The sequence below is a fragment of the Marmota marmota genome, unplaced genomic scaffold (genome assembly GCF_001458135.2).
Source record: "Marmota marmota marmota unplaced genomic scaffold, marMar, whole genome shotgun sequence".
NCBI lineage: Eukaryota > Metazoa > Chordata > Mammalia > Rodentia > Sciuridae > Marmota > Marmota marmota.
In genome coordinates this window covers 8,497,974-8,519,310 of record NW_026000101.1, presented here as the reverse complement: position 1 = coordinate 8,519,310, position 21,337 = coordinate 8,497,974, and positions in this window count along the sequence as shown.

Here is a 21,337-nt window from a genome sequence, read left to right as displayed (position 1 = left end):
CCCCAAAGACCCACCTCCACCAGCCACACCCACCTGCCTATAGCTAGCACCTAGTTAATCCCTATCAGTGGATTAATGCACCAATTACTTTAAGGCTCCTGTTACCCAATAATTTCGCCTCTAAACATTCTTGCATTGTCTCACACATGAGAATTAGGGGGACACCTAATATCCAAAACATAATACTCTCACGGTTGTTGGCAATAGCTACTCCAACACACCAGATACCCTCTTTTACTTATTTGCCTTCTAGGAAACCCAGAGCCAAATCTGAATCTCAGCTGTGTTCTTAAGAAAGCTCATATATTTGGGCATTTATTTTATATTTTGAAGTTTTTAACTTTATTTGTATTTCTATTTGTTTGTGTTCTATATTTGGTGTTGTTGAGGGCCACAGACGAGTGGGGATGACACATGGGATTTTTGCCAGAAGTAGTGGTTGAGAGGTGACGCCAGCACCATTAAGATAATGACTTTTAAGTTCTCCCGGAGTTCCCGGTTGAGCTCTCGCGGGGATTCCTGAAGAGTTCGCATTGGTTGGGGAAGTGCGGGAGAAGGGAATTTCCGGTTGGTGGTTGCTGGAGGAGCCACGTGGCGATCGGGAGAATTCCCGGGAGCGTGTGTGGAGTGTGCTGGTGGAGTTCAGAAATAAAGTTTGTTCCTGCTTCAGTGGCTCGTGATTTGTGCCCAGCCAGACTGCGGCATGATTTACAACTTACTATGTTTTTATTGCTTATATTCTGTTTTAAGCTTCTTATATGCTTTTAAGAATAAGACAAGAATGTACATAGTAAAATATTGAATACTTACTATGTACCAGGGATTATAAATATGAATAAAATGTCTTTTCTATTCTTGAGAATGTTATAATTTTATAAAGTGGATAAAAATCTAACAATAGATACAATAACAATATAATATAATAGGTGTAATAACATTAACTAAAAGGAGACCCTCATTTTGATTATACAAAGTACATGTATGAAGATGTGAATTTAGTGTCAACATACCTTATATATAATCAGAGATATGATAAATTAATGTATAATGGTGTATTAAGAATTGTAATGCAAAAAAGAAATAAACAAATAGATTTTTTTAAAATAACATATTGGCAATTGTTATAATAGGATATAATATGTATATAAGATATATATAGGAAATATTCTACCAAACATAGAAAGAAGAGCCATTCATTATACCAAGAAGTGATGAAGTCAGATCAGAATTTTTGAGCTTGGTATTGAAAAATATGAATTTCACTAAACATGAAATTAGAAAAATGGTTTTCAGATAATATGAAAGAATTCAGTGCAACTATAGTATACAGTATGAAACAAGAAGGGACAAAGTTTTGCCTGAAGTTGTTCTACTATGTACAGGTATTTGGATTATTATATCTGAATATGAAAAGTGGTAATGTAAATAGGAGATTGAAACTATACAAAAAAGGAATAATAACCAGATTGTTCCTTTAAATGTAAAATATTCCTTTAAATGTATCATTTAAATGATAAAAGGTGATTTTGACAAATGCACATTTGATTTTAGCTGTGCTTTTTACACCAATGACATTAATGGAACAGACCTGGAAAGTCCTTCTCTGATTTCCAGCATTGAGCTTTTCAGATCAGGCACAACACATTGAATTTTATCTTTGGATTTGCCCAGTTTCATGACATGTTTAAGTCTGGAATGAGTACAGAGAAAAGAAAATTGAATAAGGAAAAAAACACCATGTATGTTAAGTTTGAACCTTTTTGGTAGATTTCATCTTACTTGGATTTTCATATCCTCAACCACGCCCATTATTTAACAATGAAAACGATCAACCAGACTTAGGTCTAAATCAGAATTTACAAATGGGATATTATAGGTTTCCTTTGGCTGCTCTGGTTTCCCTTTGATCCCATTATTGATATATGTTCGTAGCCAATAGTGGTGACAATATTGGTTTTCATAAATTACAACTCAATATCTCTTTGCATATCAACATCCAGAGTATTAAGAATATCTTTAACACAATTAATTGTAATTACATTTTTCTGAATCTTTTTTACTTCTGAAGGAAGGAAGTACCTGATTAAGGGCTGGCAGAAACCTGGTGCCTGGGGGGGTAAATTCTGAGGAGTCAAACCAGAGAGGAGCACCATTCCAGAGCCAGAAATTAATCACCAGGAATATCAAGCCCATATAAAACCATTCCAGACTCAAAAGCCAGGTGTCATATCCACAGCCCAGTTGTGCCAGGGTAGTGGCATAGGTTACCAAGAGACCAAAGAAAATCCCCTGAGATGGCATGCCTTTATTAAGAAATGCTTGCAAAGAAGGTCCAGTGGTAACAGACTTGTCTATCCCTAACTGTGCTTTGCCATGAAATGTCTCCTGTCCCTCATGGCATTTTGTCCATGGGCTGGACAAGTGGCACATATCCTATCCACAATGCCCTCAGTTCAACTCCCCATTTGCCAATGAGAGAAGGGTTTTATATGTTAGACTGCAAAAGAGGTGACACCATCAGCATTAGTTTGCTTAGTTTGTATGATCAGCATCCCAAGGAGCAACTGTCCTGATGTACATGCAAGAAATTAGCTTTATACAGACAATAATAACTTGCCCCAGTGTGTATAAGAGAAATCCAGAGCCCTTCAAGATAATATGTGAACATTCCAGCCTAGGATTGCTCTCATTGTTCCCTTAATTTGGCTATATTTTGGGATGAGAAAGGGAGCATTCAGGGGCATGTCCACCTTTTATTTCAGAATGATGCACCAAGGGAAGCGAAGGAAAGCATCAGAGAACTCTAGAGTCGAGGAGAGTCCAGAGTGATTGCTGGAAAGAGTGACAATTTTTATAGACATTTTTATAGACAGGAATGTGGCAGAAGCATGAGGGTCTTGGATTGGTTTTAAGCATGACAGTTGAAAGTGTATGAGTCTCAGCATGATCTAAGTCATTGTATATCACTACTAAGTGGTAGAAGGCTATAGCCCTCAGTGCTCTTCTTAATATGTTGGCACAGCAAATCTACTATCACACCATTTTCAATCAATTGAATTCAGCACAAAATTCTCTGACTTAACCAACAATTTTTGTCACCTCTGATTTCAGGATTACAGAGGAATCTAGGAGAGGACACTGTAGACTCATCTAAAAGGCAGAGGCCTTTGATGCAATAGGCTTTTTTTTTTGGTTGTTGTTGTTGTTGTTTTTAATGTGTTATCTTGGATATTCACTGCTAAACAAATGAATATAAGCTCATGTATATTTTAAGATGCATATTGTGTGATGCTGCTAAAATATTTGACTTTTTAAAAATATTTTTTTACTTGTAGATGGACACAATACCTTTATTTTATTTATTTATTTTTATGTGGTGCTGAGGATCGAACCCAGTGCTTCACATGTGCTAAGCAAGTGCTCTACCACTGAGCCACAACCCCAGCTTCAATACCTAATTTTTAAGAGGTGGGAGTCTAAAAAGTAATCTGTTGATCTATGCTGAGATAGAAAAAGTAAAAAATTAAACTGCAACTTATCCCATGGTTATAACCCATGAACACATGAAAACTTAAGTTACATAGGTTGGCTGTCTGATCCATTGATTTGGGTGACCTGCAGAATGAATGGTAATGAGTTTTCACTCATGGAGTCCTCCCTCAATCTCTATGCGGTTAGGATGGTTCTAATGTACAAAGCGATTCTGGAGTTTCAGAAGGGAGCTTGAAGGTCTTCCCACAGCTGTTTACCAAGCAAGAAGGACAAATCCAAAGTCTAGTTAGTTAAACTCAAGGGGTAGAAACAGTAGATGATGTACGTCCATACCTCCTTCCCTTATGGAAGGTGTTCCTATCTCAGTCTACCTCCTCAGGTACATAGTGATGAATTTTCTTTCCATATCCTATTTCAACCACAATACCAAAAATTTTGATATCTACTTTGCTTTTTAAATTTTTTATTTGTTCTTTTTAGTTATACATGATCGTATAATACATTTTGACATATTTTACATACATGAAATATAACTTCCCAGTCTTGTGGTTGCACAAGATGTGGAATTAACACTAGTCATGTATTAATATATGAACATAGCAAATTATATTTGATTCATTCTACTGTCTTTCCTATTCCCATCTTTCCTCCTTTCCCTTCATCGCCTTTGTATAATCCAATGAACTTCTATTTTTCCCTTCATTGTGTGTTAGCATCCGCATATCAGAGAGTACACTGAGCTATTGGTTTTTGGGGATTGGCTTATTTCCCGTAGCATGATAGTCTCCAGTTTCATCCATTTATATTACCTACTTTTCTTAACATGGGTTTTTTCCTAACACATAGACACACATTGACTAATACATCCCTTCTGTTCCTAGGGTAATATTCTGAGTAGTTCTCTCACAAAGGCACTGACAACTTTGCATAAGAGCTTCAGTTTATAAGGTAGTTAGGAGCAAATGAGCTGGGGAGGGGGACTAAGATTTGTTCTTGATATTAGGGAACTCTTGGGGCAAGGAACTAAGTCTTTTATTAAATTTCTAAACTACCCTTACATTTTTCACATAGTTCAGTCCTTTACGAGAGTAGTCCACTAGCAAACTACTCTGTTTTCCAGATTACATTTTGAACTTCAAATTTATTCCGTTCTTTGAATGAAGGGCTCTTTTCATAAACTAGGTTTATAACTTACACACTAGTCTCCAACTTTTGATGCCATCATATATGTATTTTTCCTTTACTTTTTAACCTATCTGCCATGTCTGTAATTTCAGATTCTTCCAGTTGAGATGGAAAGAATATTGAACTTAAAGTGTCTGATGCTTTGATATCTATGTGACCTTGAAAAACAACTTGAACGTTTGAATGATTTAGATTCAGTTTCCTCACTCCAAAGTGACAATAAAAAAAAAAAAACTTACATAGCTAATAGTGCTGTTGTAAAATTAAATTAGATAATATAAATGAAAGTTCCTGGCACATACTGGGAGCTTAATAAATATTTGTTAACATTCAGTTGAGTGCTCTCATTTGCCCTTAACGTTGCTTCAAAAATGTTTAGAGCCATTATGATGTGAAGGTGCTTGCTCAGACAAGACTAGGCAGAGCTATAAATTCATTCAGGCATTTATATTTTCTAAGGGAACATTTCCAAAACTTTTCTCCAAAATTATGTCTCTCCATGTGTATAATGACTGCTTAGGATAATGGCGAAATTTAGATAAAGTTCCTCCAAAGGGCAATGGGATTGTGATAAGGAAAAGGTAAAAGAAAAGTTGTTGCCCTGAGAGTCATCCAGTCTGTCTACTATCTAGTCACCAGTACTGTCACTTCTTTCCCACCCCTTTCTGCTTCCCTTATGCTCTCATCCATCAACTCACATTTTTTTCTACATTGGCAACCGCTCACTCCTCACACAGAGCCTTACAAGTTTCAAAATTCAGGGTCGTACCTCCAGCCCCAGGGTCGTACCTCCAGCCCTTTGCAACTCCAAGTGTAGTCCATAGACAGATGACCAGTATTAATAGGCCAAAGCTTTTAGACATGTAGATTCTCAGGCCTCACCCCAAATCTATGAGTCAGAACCTTTATTGTAACAAGGTCCTCAGCTTATTCTCAGATACACCAAAGTTTGAGAAGTAGAGTCAATACTGGTTCTCAACTCTGGCTGCACATTAGAAACCACTTGGAGAACTTCTTTAAAAATGTATTACCCATTCCTTGGTCTCACAGAAGATTCTTATTTAACTGATATAATGTGAGAACTGAGCATTATTATTTTTTAAAAGCTCCCTGGTGATTCTAATGTGCTGCCATACTCAAAATTCTCTTTTCCACCCCAGTCATGGTTTAATATAATAATGCTTAAAATTTTTCAGCTTCCTTAACAGTATGCATTTATCATATTTAAACATCTTCAGCTACCCACATAACACCGCTAAGAAGGCTAAACAAAGCGATATATCCCAAAACACTGTGCATTGTTACTTAAAACCTCATATGAACATGCATTTCTGTAAAAAAAAATTAAGTATACATAGACATGCATATTTATATAATAAAAACTTGGTCTAAAAATTTGCAGTTCACATATTTCCTGTTACCATTTTTTAAAAGTAAGTAAAAAATTGCCTTATGAGACATAAGGGATTTCAGGTAGAAAATGCAAGCCTCCTCTCTCCAGCCACTATCTTTCCAAAGGTGGTAACTCCTAGCATTTACTGTCATCTTCTCTTAGAAAAAAAAATAGATGTCATATAAATAGGTTCGTTCTTAATATTGTAGACTGGAATCACACTATTCATTGTGCTCATTGAATCTTTTTCATTTCATATATCTTACAAATCCTTCCTTTTCAGTATATGCCTTTTTTTTCTTTTTAAAAACACACTTTTTCAGTTCTCAGTTGACTGAAATTCTGGTTGTATCCAGTTCTTTTTTGATGTCTTTTTGTTTCTTTGTGGATGGTTATTGATCATTTCCCTAAATTACAATATTAAATGAATACTGAACACACATGTGATAATAAATGAATACTGAACACACAGTATGACAAGGGTGTTGATGCAATATTTTATGGGTATAATTCCTGGAATAAAATGCATAGGCAATTCTAATTCATATGTGTCACCAAAGTGACACTAAGGAGGAACACATCTACTATTTCAGCACCACAAGATGCTTCTGCATAATTTTGTGCTTACCAGTTTAAGATATATCAAAACTTTTGTTTAGTTTTTGTCAAATGAAATGAAATTCTAGGGGGCTGGGGTTGTGGCTCAGTGGTAGAGTGCTCACCTGGCCTGTGTGAGGCTCTGGATTCGATCCTCAGCACCACATAAAAATAAATAAATAAAGTAAAGGTATTGTGTCCATCTATAACTAGAAAAATAAATAAATAAATGTTAAAAAAGAAATAAAATTCTAAAGTTATTTAATATGTTACATTTCTTTGTGTAAGGTGTAGTCAAACATCCTTTCAGACATTTTTGTTTATCTGCTTTTTCTTTTTTTTTTTTGTAAACTATAACCCTTTCTGATTTTTATGTTCAAACCAGATAAATTCAGTTCAGAAAGCAGATGCTTAGGAGCAGTGCTGCTTTTTCTGGGGCTGGAAAAGAACAGGACAAAGAAAGGGGCCAATAGCATGTATCATTCCAACCTACACAGAGACACGTAGGAGACCCCCTACAGTTCACAGACTTAAGTCCCTCAGCTCTCTGATAACTGATGAGGACCAAAGTCTGTGAGGGAGAGAGAGGGTTGATGAGGTTGAGAAATTCAATCCTATAATCTCTGAGCTAATGGCTCAGCTTCAGTTCCTGTACTACATCAGGGATGAGATGGCCATTCACAGAATTGGGGGTCGCTTTGCCTGAGAAAATGATATGCATGCCTAAGGGAAAGCTCAAGGATGGGAATAGTCTAGTTAAAATTTGAAATCTCCAAGACAAAAGCTGAGAAACATGACTACTGCTAAAATTCACTTATATAAGTTGGGAATCTTACTCACCATTTAGCAATGACTGGCAAAGGGCTATCTTCATGTCTGATGTCAAACTCAAGGAGAAGACACAGAATGATTCTATGAACAATCTTCCCATCCCATCCTCCATCAAATATTTATACTTACAGGAGACTGAGGAAGGAGAATCCCAAGTTCAAAGCCAGCCTCAGCAACAGTGAGGTGCTAAGCAACTCAGTAAAATCCTGTCTCTGAAATACAAAAGAAAGAAAGAAAGAAAGAAAGAAAGAAAGAAAGAAAGAAAGAAAGAAAGAAAGAAAGAACAAAAGAAAGAAAGAAAGAAAGAAAGAAAGAAAGAAAGAAAGAAAGAAAGAAAGAAAGAAAGAAAGAAAGAAAGAAAGAAAGAAAGAAAGAAAAAATAGAACTGGGGATGTGGCTCAGGGGTAGAGTGCTCCTTAATTCAATCCCCAATAACCCCTTAAATTTAGATATTAGTGAGGATTTTTCAAAGAATTTAAGGACTTACTAGAAAATAATGTGCAATATCTCAGTTTAAACCTGAACACTACCCTTTCTTAAAAGTAGGTTGGTCCAGGAAAGGAATTATAAAGATAGGAAAAGCCAGGAAGCTCATTTAATACCAAAACCATAGTCATTGAAGAGGTAGAGTAATTCCAAATATAACAAGGTGCCCTTTGCATGAGTATTGTTTGTCCCCATTCCCATTTATGTATATCTAAACTCCATAAGTGAGCCATAAATAAAGCCAAAAGAGCTAGTTTACAAAAAATCATTTTAATAGATTAGGGTACATGTTGCACCCCTCAATGATTTTGAAAATGTAATTTCAAGAGAGAAAGAAAATGATTTTGCTTCTGAGAAAATTTCCTTTTTTTTAATACTTTATTTATTTATTTATGCTCCAGAGTTCTCATTGCTGCTTTGCAGCTTGACCTCATCTCTCTTCCTGCTTTGTCTCCACTTAAATCCCGGTATTATCTCATATAACTTTGGAATGGAGTTATCATTTGGGTGCAAATTCCAAAAGTTCCTGAAGACCAGAAAAACATAACTTTGTGTTGTCTCATGCCCACATGTGAAAAACAAATGCATTTAGTTCATTGGAATAAGATCCAAATTTTTCAAGGAATTCATGAGATACACATAATTCTATTTTTAAAGAATAAAGCCGAAAAAAAAAAAAAAGAATAAAGCCGAAGCCTCAAGAAGTTAATTGAGTTGTCAAGGAGCACAAAGGTTACACCACTATGACTTGTGCTTCTCTCCCTGGGTTTTTTTAGACAGAAAGTTCCTAATTAAAGAAGCTCACCTAGATTAAGCATCCCAGGTATTCAGAGCTTTCTTTTCTAGGTTTGCAGTATTATTATGTCCCAAGTTCTTCAGATACTGGACCATGAGCAATTTAGACAAGTCCTATAAATAAAATCCAATATCCCATGGCTTGTTTATTCTTTCCATGATAAGGCCACTTTCTCAAGTTTACCCTTTAAGAAAGAAGATCCATAATCTCATCAATGAAAACCTTGGGTTTGGTACAGTGATGAGATCTTGGTGGACCATGTGCATTTGTGTTGCTGATCTTGCATTTTGAAATTTCCCATTCTTCACTACAGGCTTTATGTGGTGCTCAAGATTGAACCTGAGCCTCGTGCATGCTGGGCAAGTGCTCTACCAATTAGCTACATCCTAAATACTAAGAAATTGTAAATTTTAAAGGAGATTGTCATATTGATTCTGTGAATAATTACCAGAATCTTCTTTTCCTCTAGCTATTTGATTTTTTTCCTGTATTTGACTTCGAGTTGCTCTCACAATTCCCTTCCTTCTTGGGTTGCTCAAACCTGTATGGCTTATGTGCTTCCAGAATTTGCAAATGCACTAACTTCTCAGTTTTTTATTATTGTGTTGAACAAATATTTATTGAGCAGCAACAATATATTAGCTGCTGGGAATATGTTTGGAAATGAAACTCTTATAGTTCCCACATTGCTAGAGTTTGCATTCTAATGGAGGAAAGAGATAATAAACAATTAAATGAACACATTTACACAAAACTGAGTTGTAAAAGTTCTTTTAAGGAAAAAGAATAGAAAGAGGTAAGAGACAGAAAAGTGAAAATATTCCATCCTGGTTACCCTGTGGATCTTCCCTCCCTCTTAGAAACCTCTAATTGGACATTTTCCCTTCTCTATCAGTTTACCCAGTGCCCCTAACTCTAACCCCACTTCTCCCTCTCCTCAGGCTAACAGCTTCCAGAAATATGCTTTAAATTAATTCACCCAGTTAGCTTTAATGGACTTGAAATTATTTTCAAAACATTAAATGCTATCACATCAGCAACAATTCACAAAGGAAAGGAATTTGATCTGTGAAACATGGTACAATCACTGGACTTCTAAGCTTGCAATGCACTATAAATTCACATGCACAGTCCCATCTGGACAGGGAACTATCAGCCAAACGGGTCCAGATTTACACATTCATCTTGGAACCGACACTGGAAGAGTAATTTCACACCTTTAAACCTAGTATTACCTTTTAAAAAAGGAAGTGTGCAAGTGGAGCTGAAGTGCACTAATGACTTTGGTGTATCTTTAACCTACATTAATCACAAGTGTTTTCGTTGTTTGCAGATGGACTTTATAGAAATGGCTTTGCACAGTTTTGCTTTCCTATTCTGGCAGTTAGAAGCAGCATAATTTACTTGCATAGCATCCTTTATGCAAACCATATCCGTTCCCCAAATGTTCCCTTGAATTAAATAAGGCAAGAGTGTAGACAGAATAAATTAAAGAAAATCATAGCATGCAAATATTGTAGAAGGAATTAATTAAAACCTACAAGGCATTTGGCCAAAAAAGAGAGGGAGAAACTAATAAGTACATTCAGGAACAGGAAAAAAAATCTTTAGATAATATTTGGGAGAAATGGAATGTTGAAAATGATAGTATAACTGAAAATGTATCATTATGAACCGGGCAATAGCCTATTTTACAGAATTCAGAGTTACTGTGATTTCAATGTTAGGTAAGTCTATACTTAAATATAGAACAGGATTTTCTTCTAAGAAATTATCACAAATTGCATTTAGCTAAGATGTAGCTGCAGTACATTAGGATAAGAAGAATTTTAATGAAGTAGGCTTTTAGGTCCCCTATGATACATTCAACTTCAATTCAGAAGGGTAATCATAATAATGAAATTTTTAAAAATACACTGCACCTACTTAATGAACTCTGCCTAAATATTTCTAGGTTAAATCAAAATAATTATGCATTCTTCAAAATAATAACACTTTTTTTTTTACTACTGAGATAATTAAGAAATTTGATCTGGGTGATTCTTTGATCCTCCGGTTAACTGTAGGCTCCAGAAAATCCTTTCTACCTTAAACCTAGGTAAAAAATTCTTTTGAATGTGAAGTACTGAATAAACTCATGGTGTACTAGTGGAGATGTTTAAGTAAATGTCATGATTACATGACAAGGTGATAAGAGGTACAGAGAGTTTTATAAGGATCTTAAAATGTACAGAGAAGGAATTCCTACAGGAGTCTTGGAGAAGTCTGGGAAGATTGCACAGTTGATATGACACTTGCCACAAGTGTCACAATCTTAAAGTATTACCAAGAATATGAAATTGGCAAAGTGAGATGTAAGTAACAGCATGTGCAAAGATATAGAGGAATGAAGGTCTTTGTCCAACTACTTCCCAATAGTTGGCAATACTTGAACACGAGAAGAGCAGGAGTACAACTGGAAGGCATGGAGTAGTCAGCTATGGCTCAGTCTCCCTGACAGAGACAGGACAATTTCTATAGTCCAAACACAGGTCCAGTGTGGAGCAGGCTGGGTGGGATCTATGAAAAACTGAAGATCCTACACTCTTTCCCAAAAGAGGCATCCCCCAACCATCTCCAGCTATAAATTGCATTGTGTGAACACAATATATTATGTAACAAACATATCCCCATGTTTAAAGGTGGGAATTAATTTAAACTTTTAGAAATTAGACTATAAGTGCTGCGGTTGTGGCTCAGTGATAGAGCTCTCACCTAGCACGTGTAGGGTGCTGAGTTGGATCCTCAGTACCACATACAAATAAAAAAAATAAAGGTATTGTGTCCAACTACAACTAAAACAAAATATTTTTTAAAAAAATAAGTTAGACTGTAAACCCAAAATAAACACTTAAGTGGGCAAATCCAATGGAATGGACTGTCACATTGTAACTTTTGCTCTTAATATACACAAATTTAAGGTATATTGTATTTCATCTCTAGATCTAGAAACTGATCATTTAATTCTATGTTAATATTATCAATACATTGTCTAGGAGTATGTTTTATCCTAAAGCGAAGAAAATGTTTGAATGAAAAGAGTTCCAATACAATGTAACTGTATCCTTCTGAATTTTATGCTATAGGTCACGGTTCTACACATTTACATATATAATGGAATTCCTCTGAGTGTTTGTTAACAACTTAGATTCCTGGGTATTGACCTTACAATAATAGGTCAGAATTCTAGGACCCAGAAATCAGCATTCTTAGCCAGCCTTCCAGATTCTGAAGCTACACTGGTCTGTTAAACACACAATGACAATCTTCTGTCAAAGAATGTTCAGTGTGAATGCCCTGCATCCCCTGAACATGACCTGAAGTAGAGTCTAATCAAAGTCTAGAAAGCTGGGATAATTGTGTTTTTAAAATTAGAGCCTAATTAGAGTGAGGGACTTAAATCTGTCTCATCCAGTCTTTTCCTTTAGACTAGCAGTCACACACTGACCATATCTGTAAGCCACAAAGAGCCCAGAACTTTAGTACATCAAACACCATGATCTGGGACTGACCTACAAGGTACCTATCTTAACCGCTAGACAATGTGTTCATAATTACAAAACAAAACAAAATAACAACAACAACAGACAACCACACTGAATTTCTTATTCTATGGACTTACAAAATTTTTTCATAGGTCAAAAATGTTTTCGTGGTACCCGAGTCCACTTACTGAAAAGCTCTTCTCTATATTCATTTTTTTTTTCACCCAGCAAACTTCTCATCAATCCTTTTTAGACCTGACACAAATGATATTTTCTCACCGGCAAAATATTCCCAGGAGCCCAGGTAATTCATTGTCATTACCTCTGGTTCAAACAACAATTTGTTAATATGGTTGTAACAACACATTTCATTGCAATTGTATTTATCTTATTCTTTTATTAGACCTTGAACTATTGAGAATACTCAGTCTAAAATGGTAAATCTAGTAGCCCTCCGCAGACAGCAGATAATGATCTCAACTTTAAATGTGTTTGTGAAAAGCCTGCCAGAGCAAAGAGCCCTAGAGCAATTAAGCCATAGACAATCAACCCAGCCCCACCATGGTCCCGTTAATTAATAATCAAAAATTTGTTAGTTAAATGGAATTCTATTAAGAAATTCTAAATCAGTTCAATTACTACATGCTACATTCTGTTTTCTCTTTTCTTAATTGGTGAGGTCTATTGCCTTGTAACATCTAGGTCATTTGCAATATAGGAGTTTTTTCTTGCCAGAAAGTTATTGTACTAGTAAAAGATCTCTATTAAAATCATTTACTAATTAGAGAGAGACAGCAGTCCGTGGCATAAAGAACATGGATCTTGGAGTCAGATATGTCTAACTTTAAACTATAAATTTGCCACTATGACTCTGAACAAGTTATTTAATTATCAAAAGCCTCTATTATTTAATCTGTAAAGTGGAAATTGTTTCACAGGGTGAAGAGCTAATTAGATAATTAAATGTGCTTGAAAGTACCCAGAATCTGGCTAACTGATAATAATCAGTTTTTTGCTGTTGTTTTTATTATACAGATCCATTGAACTGTTGCACATGGACAAGCTCTTTCCATTATAAAGCCTGCAAGAACTGAGATATAAAGACAGGATGTGATGTGGTCAAGCTGGGCTCTACAAGGAGGTCTTAAACTGGTATGCTAGGATGCATGGTATTAAAACATGCCTTGCAAACTACAAGCTTTATAAGGGAACCTTAACTCAACCACATACTTTTTTTTTTTCAGCAAAACTGTTTATTGAGCCAATGTCCTCATGTGGTCATGCTGATCTAACAGAGGAGCATGAATGAATAGGAAGTGACCTTGTTTGGCATTCATACTCCTTCCCTTTGACCACTCACACTAATCCCAAGAACTAATCCTCGAGAACTTTACTGGTTCATGACCTCAAATAAGAGCCACTACTAAAATGGTGGCAGGCCTATATGTCTCACTATAAAGAGCTAGACTGCTTCCCATCTTGCCTTCTCTTTTTTACTCTGTTCTTCAGACTTTTTCTGAAATCTCAGTTTGCCTCCTCTCTTAAAGGCAAGATCTCCCCCACCACTCTCATTAAAGGCTAAGTGGGATCAGACTGTACATTTTCTGACCCTTCTTGCCTGAGAATCACTCCACCTCCTTGCCTGAACCTAGAAGCTGGTACTATCAACATTGTAGTACCCAAACTGTGCATTTTGTAGAATTTTAGTAAAGCAAGTAATGAACCCAAACTCCTGATCTTCTGTTTGGAATCGGAGGAGACTCCACTCTTCTGAGTGGGAGTGACTCGCCATGTGTACCTTTGCACCAATGTGCTGAGACATCATTGCTACTCCACTGACTTCCCACACAGCTGGTCAGTTCTGTTCTCAAGCACATGTACTGGGCCTGAAATGGTGGCAATAGCTGTGGACACTCCTCACTGAGAAGCTCTCTGTTCATGTTTTGTTACATGTCCTAGTAAAACCAGTACACATTGGTGCTGTCATTTCTATAGGAGTCATGATTAGGTGTCTTCTCACTGAGAAGCTCTCTTGTTCATGTTTTCAAATTCTCTTCTATTTATTTAAACAGATATATTTATCTTTTTTTTTTAGTAACTCCAGTATCTAAACACTACATAGGTCTTATTCTACTGTTCGCAATCTCTGCTGACTCATTCATGATGCCTAGTTTTCTTTTTTTTTTAACATCAGAAATTTATTGGTTGCTCAAAACATTACATTAATCTTGACATAACATATATCATACATTTGTTTCAAATGTCAACCCCATACTTTTAAGTGGGTAGATCTGTTTTAAGATATGTAGAAAAATATATTTCTAAGAAATTTTGGATGTTTAAAGTTACATACTAATCATTGGATGCTTGTGATTAGAACATGGTGATTGTAGAAGAAGGACTTTATCAGAGAGGCAGACAGGAAGTGGGCCCACACAGGGCTTCAGAACCTCCTCTGTCAGGACATTCAAAGGGCCCAGAGTCTGGCCTTTCACTTTTCAGTCCCAGAAAGTGGAATTTAATATGCCAAAAGTTAAATATGGAGTTTAATGTGCCAGGAGCTAGTTCATAAAAACTGAATGCTCAAGAGATAGATAGTAGATACTGAAGAGATTTATTAATTTATCATGGAAGAATGAATACTCCCAACAAATTCAGGATACTCTTTTCCTGATATTAAATCCCAGATGCTTAGGTAGTTTGGAAATGAATGTGTTGTTATAAGTTGGCTCAGAAACAAAAATCAGAACAAATGCAAAGATGCTCTTGAAGAATATTCCAAAAAAGATGTACAAAAGTTAATGGTCTCTCCCTGTCACTCAATCCTGTTCATTTTCTAGTGGTCAGACTGTTTCTTCTCTATCTTCCTTCTTTTTAGACTCAAGCAGAAAAGATTATTCTTTCGTTAATTGGAAGGTTCACATTTGAAGATAATTCAGTAACATGTTTGTCTTCTTATAACCTGGTCTCTTTAGTAAAGCTTGGGTAATGTCTATAACTCAGTTATTTATCTTTGGACTAGTTTGTAAGCTATTGGTTTTTGACTGTATATGAATGAAGTATTAAATACTGTGAGTTACCTTTACAGAATATGATTTGACCTACAAACATTGAAGACACCTCATCATGACTCCTATAGAAATGACAGCACCAATGTGTACTGGTTTCACTAGGACATGTAACATATTCTCATTTCATACTTCAGGACTAGCAACTCTGATCCCTTGTCATGTGACCTCCTGATAAAGTTTACAGCCATTTCCCAAGGATATTTGTTGTTATAGGTAGTCTTGTCTAGCCTTTAGTAGATGACTTATAGAAATACTTAAATGCATTTCAACAAGTTAAACATGTCAACATATGTCAAAACACTTAAGTAATAATGAGGCTCTATGACCTTAGAACAAACCTGATATCAGTATCAATGACCTCTTTTTATTACTAATGTCCTCCATGAATTGAATCTCTTTTAAGTGTTTTTTTTTTATTAAGCTCTTAAACAGCATTAATATTTATGAAATTAAAGAATTTTAAAAGCTAGACATTTTTTGATCTTTCTAATAGTGGGAAAGATTTTGTTTCTAATAAAAGTTTAATAAAACAAACTCCTTGTTTCTATTAATAGTGATCTATAATATATAATAGTATTTTGTATCAAAATGGTAAAAAAATATTTTTAAACAATGAATACAGTTCAGAAAAAAACTTGCATTGTCGGGGTATTTGGTACCTCGTTGGAGCTCTAGTTACACTAAATAGAAGATTCACACTTACCATTATAGTGTAAAGTTTTCTCTAAGAAAAATTTTTTGCCAAATACAATGAAACATTCCTGTGATCTCAGCAACTTGGAAGTACTGAGGCAAGAGGATGGCAAGTTTGAGACCAGCCTCAGCAACTTAGTGAAACTTTGTCTCAAACTAAAAAATAAAAATGGTTGAGAGTATAAATGAGTGAGAGAGCACTCCTTGGCTCCATTCGGAGTACCAAAAAAAAAAAAAGTTTTCATTGATTTTTATTTGAAATTACTACTTTGGGGACATTTCTTCTTCAATTTAAAATCATAAAAGGTTACTTTATACTAGATAATGCAATAAATTCCATGTGCTGGACAGGCATATCATGTTCACCTATCTGGAGAATTAATAACAAGTTAAGATTACAGAGAATATAAACTTATTTTATGATATCAACTTTTCTGGTGTATTGATTTACAAATTAGCAAATTTAATTCAATTTGATTTAATTATGAAGCCAATACCTCAAGTATTATCAATTTCTAAATAATTTGTCCTTAAAAATAAAATTAATAAACTGGGCATAGTAGCACATGTCTATAATCCCAGTGAGTCAGGAGGCTGAGGATCACAAGTTCAAAGTTAACCTCAACAATTTAGCAAGACCCTGACTCAAAATAGAAAATAAGAAGGGCTGGGAGAGGAGCTCAGTGGAAAAGCCCCAAAGGGTTCAATCGTCAGTACCAAAAATAAGTAACTGAAATAAAATCAATAATAAAATAGTCTGGACCTGTAGTCTCTTGTGACCTGCACACATTTTTTTTTTTATCAAATAAACTCTTGGCCCTTTTTATAGCTCTTATAGGCCTTCAATTTCCAAATGACTGAGTTAACTATTGCAGCTATTTCCATGCATTCACACAATCAGAGGACACATGTCTTCAGGGCATTACCAGTGTGCCAAGTGCTGGTGACAGTGTGAGTGGAAACAAAAGAGAGTCTTTCTTGTGTCCTGTGGTGTCTTGCTGGGCCTGTATCTTAATTGTATTTTCACTCTGGTTTTGACTGTGTCTCAATACAAGTGTTCCTGTTGCTGATTCTAGGAATATATGCTTTTTCTTGGCAGTTCTCACCCAGATTTTCAGTTTTGTTTTTTCACACTGGTAGTCTCACATCTCCAGTAGCTCTTCCATCATCAGAGCACCTGAAAGACGCAGTTTTCCCTGCAAAAGTAGCCAACCTGGAATATAAATTAGGAAGAATTTCCTTATGTTGATAGATTATACATTTATAAGTAGGAATGCATTATTTCATATATTAAAAAGCCATCCGATGAAGCAAAATTGAGAATTTGAGGAATAAATTTAAGCCAGTAAAAGAAGAGTTAAGTATTAATATAATGTTATTTGAGAATGCTGATCAATTGGAAAATTAATGAGCACATTAAGGTTAATAGAGGACATTTTAGACTTGTCCTTCATTGGGAAAGAGGACACTCATCATGATGACAATCATACTCAGCAAATATGCTCAAAGATCAATCCAGGTGTTATGCCCAGCCTCATATGCCTGACCCATGAATGTGGCTAGCAGAATGGTCAATGAGGTTTGAGAAAAGAGCCAATTATACACGCATAGGAATTACCTACCAGTGGGCATGGTGTCCTCATCAAATACCTGTGGAGTGTCCAACCTTTGTTCTGGATTCTGACACTGGTCTCAGTGGACATTCAGGATGTTCATGCTGCTGAAAAGCACACCTGTGTATCTAAGTTGTTGGAAGAGTTGACCTTCATGGGGTGATGTTCCCCCTAAAGACACAGATTATAATTTATCCAGCTCAATGCTCCCTGGGCTAAAACTTAGCCTTTCACATAGAAAATATTCCTTAAAAGTACATTGTATTTATTAAAGGGGGACAAAATATTTTTCTAAATATGTAGAATGCAAATAACACAAGACATGAAGGCAAATCTAATACAGCACTAAGATCCAGTTGCTACACAGTGTGTTGACTCATATTATTGCTAAGGCAGATCACTTACTAACATCCTCTTTTTGGGCATTCTTCCTAGTGGCCAGATTGGCAGCTATAGGTCACATAATTTCCTAATGGACCTTATCCAGGTAACCAATAGAATACAGAATGCTATTATAAGAAACTTCTTGCCACTGCCCTTCAAAACTAAAAAAAAAATAAAATAAAAGCCTATTTATTTGTCAAGAGACTTTAGAATATTTCATATGAAACTTGGTTTTGCCTAACTTAAAAGACTATATGCTATTTTTTCTCTAAAGCATAATGCATGAGAGCTAGTATTCTGATAAATTATAAACTGTCTCCTCTATCTTATCCTACTTTTATGCACATCCTATTTTCTACTGATTCAGTATTTTCCAGTTGTGCACTAAACCTAAGTACATCATCGCATGAAAAGAAAGAAAGAAAAAAAGGAAGGAAGTCATGATTGCTTTTTAGCATAAAAATTTAATGATGCATTTCATACATTTCTATAGAGTAGCTGTTTTAGTCAGCTTTTGCTTTGCCGTGACCAAAATATCAGACAAGAACAACTTAGAGGAGGAAAAGTTTATTTTGGTTCATAGTTATCAGAGGTCTCATAGACAGTCAACTCCATTGCTCTGAGACTAAGGTGAGGCAGGACATTATGGGGAAGGGTATAGTGGAAGAAGGCTGGCCCTCTCATGGCAGCAAGGAAGATGTAGCATTCCAGGGCACTCCCCCAATAACCCATCTCCTCCAGCTATGCTCCACCCACCTACAGTTACCACCCAGTACATTCAAACTAAGATGGACTGATTAGGTTACAAGTCTCACAATCCAATCATTTCACCTCTGAATATTCCTGTAGAAACACAGTAGTTTGGGGGGATATCCTATACCAAAACCATAACATTCTGCACTTGCCCCCACCCTGCCCAATTCATGCCCATCTCACAAAGCAAAATGTATTTTGGCTGGGGGCAGTGACACACACGTATAATCCCAGCAGCTCAGGAAGCTGAGGCAGAAAGATTGCAAATTCAAAGCCAGCCTCAGCAATTTAGCAAGGCCCTAAGCAACTTAACGAGACACTGTGTTAAAATTTTAAAAAGGGAGGGACTGGGGTAAAGTTCTTCTGGGTTCAATCGCTAATACAAAAAAAAAAAAAAAGAAAGAAAGAAAAAGAAAAAAAGAAAAGAAAAGTGCATTTAATTCATCTCCAATAGTCCCATGGTCTTAACAGTTTTATTATTGCCCGAGGTCCAGGTCAAAAATCTCTTTTGAGACTGAAGGCAAAATTTAGTCTTTGAGATCCTGTAAAAATCAAAAGCAAATTATGTGTAATCACATATATCCAATATACAGTGGCACAGAGTAAATGTTTCCATTCCAAAAGGGAAGAATAGGGGGAAAAGAAAAAGGGATGAGACTAAAGCAAGACCAAAACCCAGCCAGGCAAATAGGCCCTATAACTCCCCATACAGCATCTAGGACATAGATGTGAGGTGTGCTTTCCAAAGGGCTTAGTCAGCCCTGTCTCCTTGGCTTTGCCTATTTTAGTGCACATGGCCTCTCTTTTAGCCTGGCTCTTTCTATAGCCATCAGCTTTCTTTAGCAGTACTCAATATTGTACTTAATTCTTGGGGTCTCCATTCCAGGTTCAGTTTCACTTTTACAACTTTATGTATTGCCCTCTCAGGGGATGCCCACAGGTACTCTAACCCTGCTACACTTTGTCTGGCCTCTCAGGTCTTTCTTTGAAATCTCAGTGGAAGCCTCCATGACCCCTTAATTTCAGCATCCTGTATTTCTGCAGAACCAGGACCAAATGGATAATGAGAAGCTCTGCTACCAGCTCACACAGAACATGGGATCCCTGTAATCATGGCTGCAGTGGCCTCTGAGTGCTTGCATAGTTTACATGATGAAACAACTTCCTAGGCTCCCCTGTGCAAACAGGGCACCCCCCATTATCTCTTCTCTGAAGCCTGCAGTGGATGTGATCTTGCAAATTCCTGAGATGCCCTCAAAACTTCTTTCCTAGTGTCTCTGAAAGTATTTAGCATCTCTTTAGAATCTATCATCTCTTTAACAAGCTTGCTTTTCCTGGTTCCAGTTATACATGCACTTTTCCAGCCAAATAGCAAGTTTTTGAAATCCTTTGGCTCTACTTATTCCAGAGTCTCACAGTAAGCCTGACTAAAAGCTGCAAGCAATATCCATGGCACTGACTGACTGCTATGCTGCCTTGATATTTCCTCTGCCAGAATAATCACCTTCCAATTTAGCCTCATACAAATTCATAGGACAAGGACAAAATGTAGACTAGTTTTTTCCAGAATATAAAAAAAAAATGGCCTGAGTTTCATTTGCAATAGAATCCTCATTCCTCTCTGAAACTTCATGAGCCATCCTGCATCCCTGTTGGCATTCTAGTCTTCTGAGCTCCCACCAGAATTGCCCATTAACCTCTGCTTACAACATTCTAAGACTTTTGCAGCTTGAATTTTCAAGCTTTTCCAAATTCCTCCAGCAAATTGCCAAAGTCTTCTGAACCACATGGTCTTGTTAGTCACAGCAAGGACCCCACTCTTAGTGCCAATTTTTGTTTTAGTCAATTAATCCTAATCCTAACCTATAGGTATTCTTGTATAAACAGGAACCTTTAAGGGACAACTCATATCAAAATTATAACAGTAGCCACTCTGACCATCTCATAAAATTTATATACTCATGAAGAAAAAGAAAAGGAAAAAGAATCAACCAGAGAATACTTATAATCTCCTCTAGGGTCATAGTTTTAAATTCTTCTTTGTGAGTTGATTTTTTTTCTCCCAAATATTCTATGTTGAAGTTATAATCCTTAGTACTTCAGAATGTGACCTTATTTGGAAATACAGTCATAGTAGAGTCGCTGCAGATTAAATTAATTAAGATGAAATCATACTAGAGTAGTGCAATCCCTGATCCAATGTGACTGCTCTCCCTATACAAAGAGAAAATCTGCACACAGAGATGAGTTCTCCCGTCTATGGAGAACTTCATATAGAGAGAAGGGAGGAATGAGGTGATGCTTCATCAAACCAAGGACTGATAAGCATGCCAGCACACCACCAGGAGCCAGGCGAGAGGCAAAGAGCAGTTTCTTTTGCCCTCAGAAAGAGCCAACCCTGGAATAGGACTACCAGCCTGTAGAGCTGTTGAGACAATCAGTTTCTGTTGTTAAGAACACCCAGTGTGTAGTACTTTGTTATGACAGTCCCAGAAAACTAATCCACCTTCTTTAGTGTC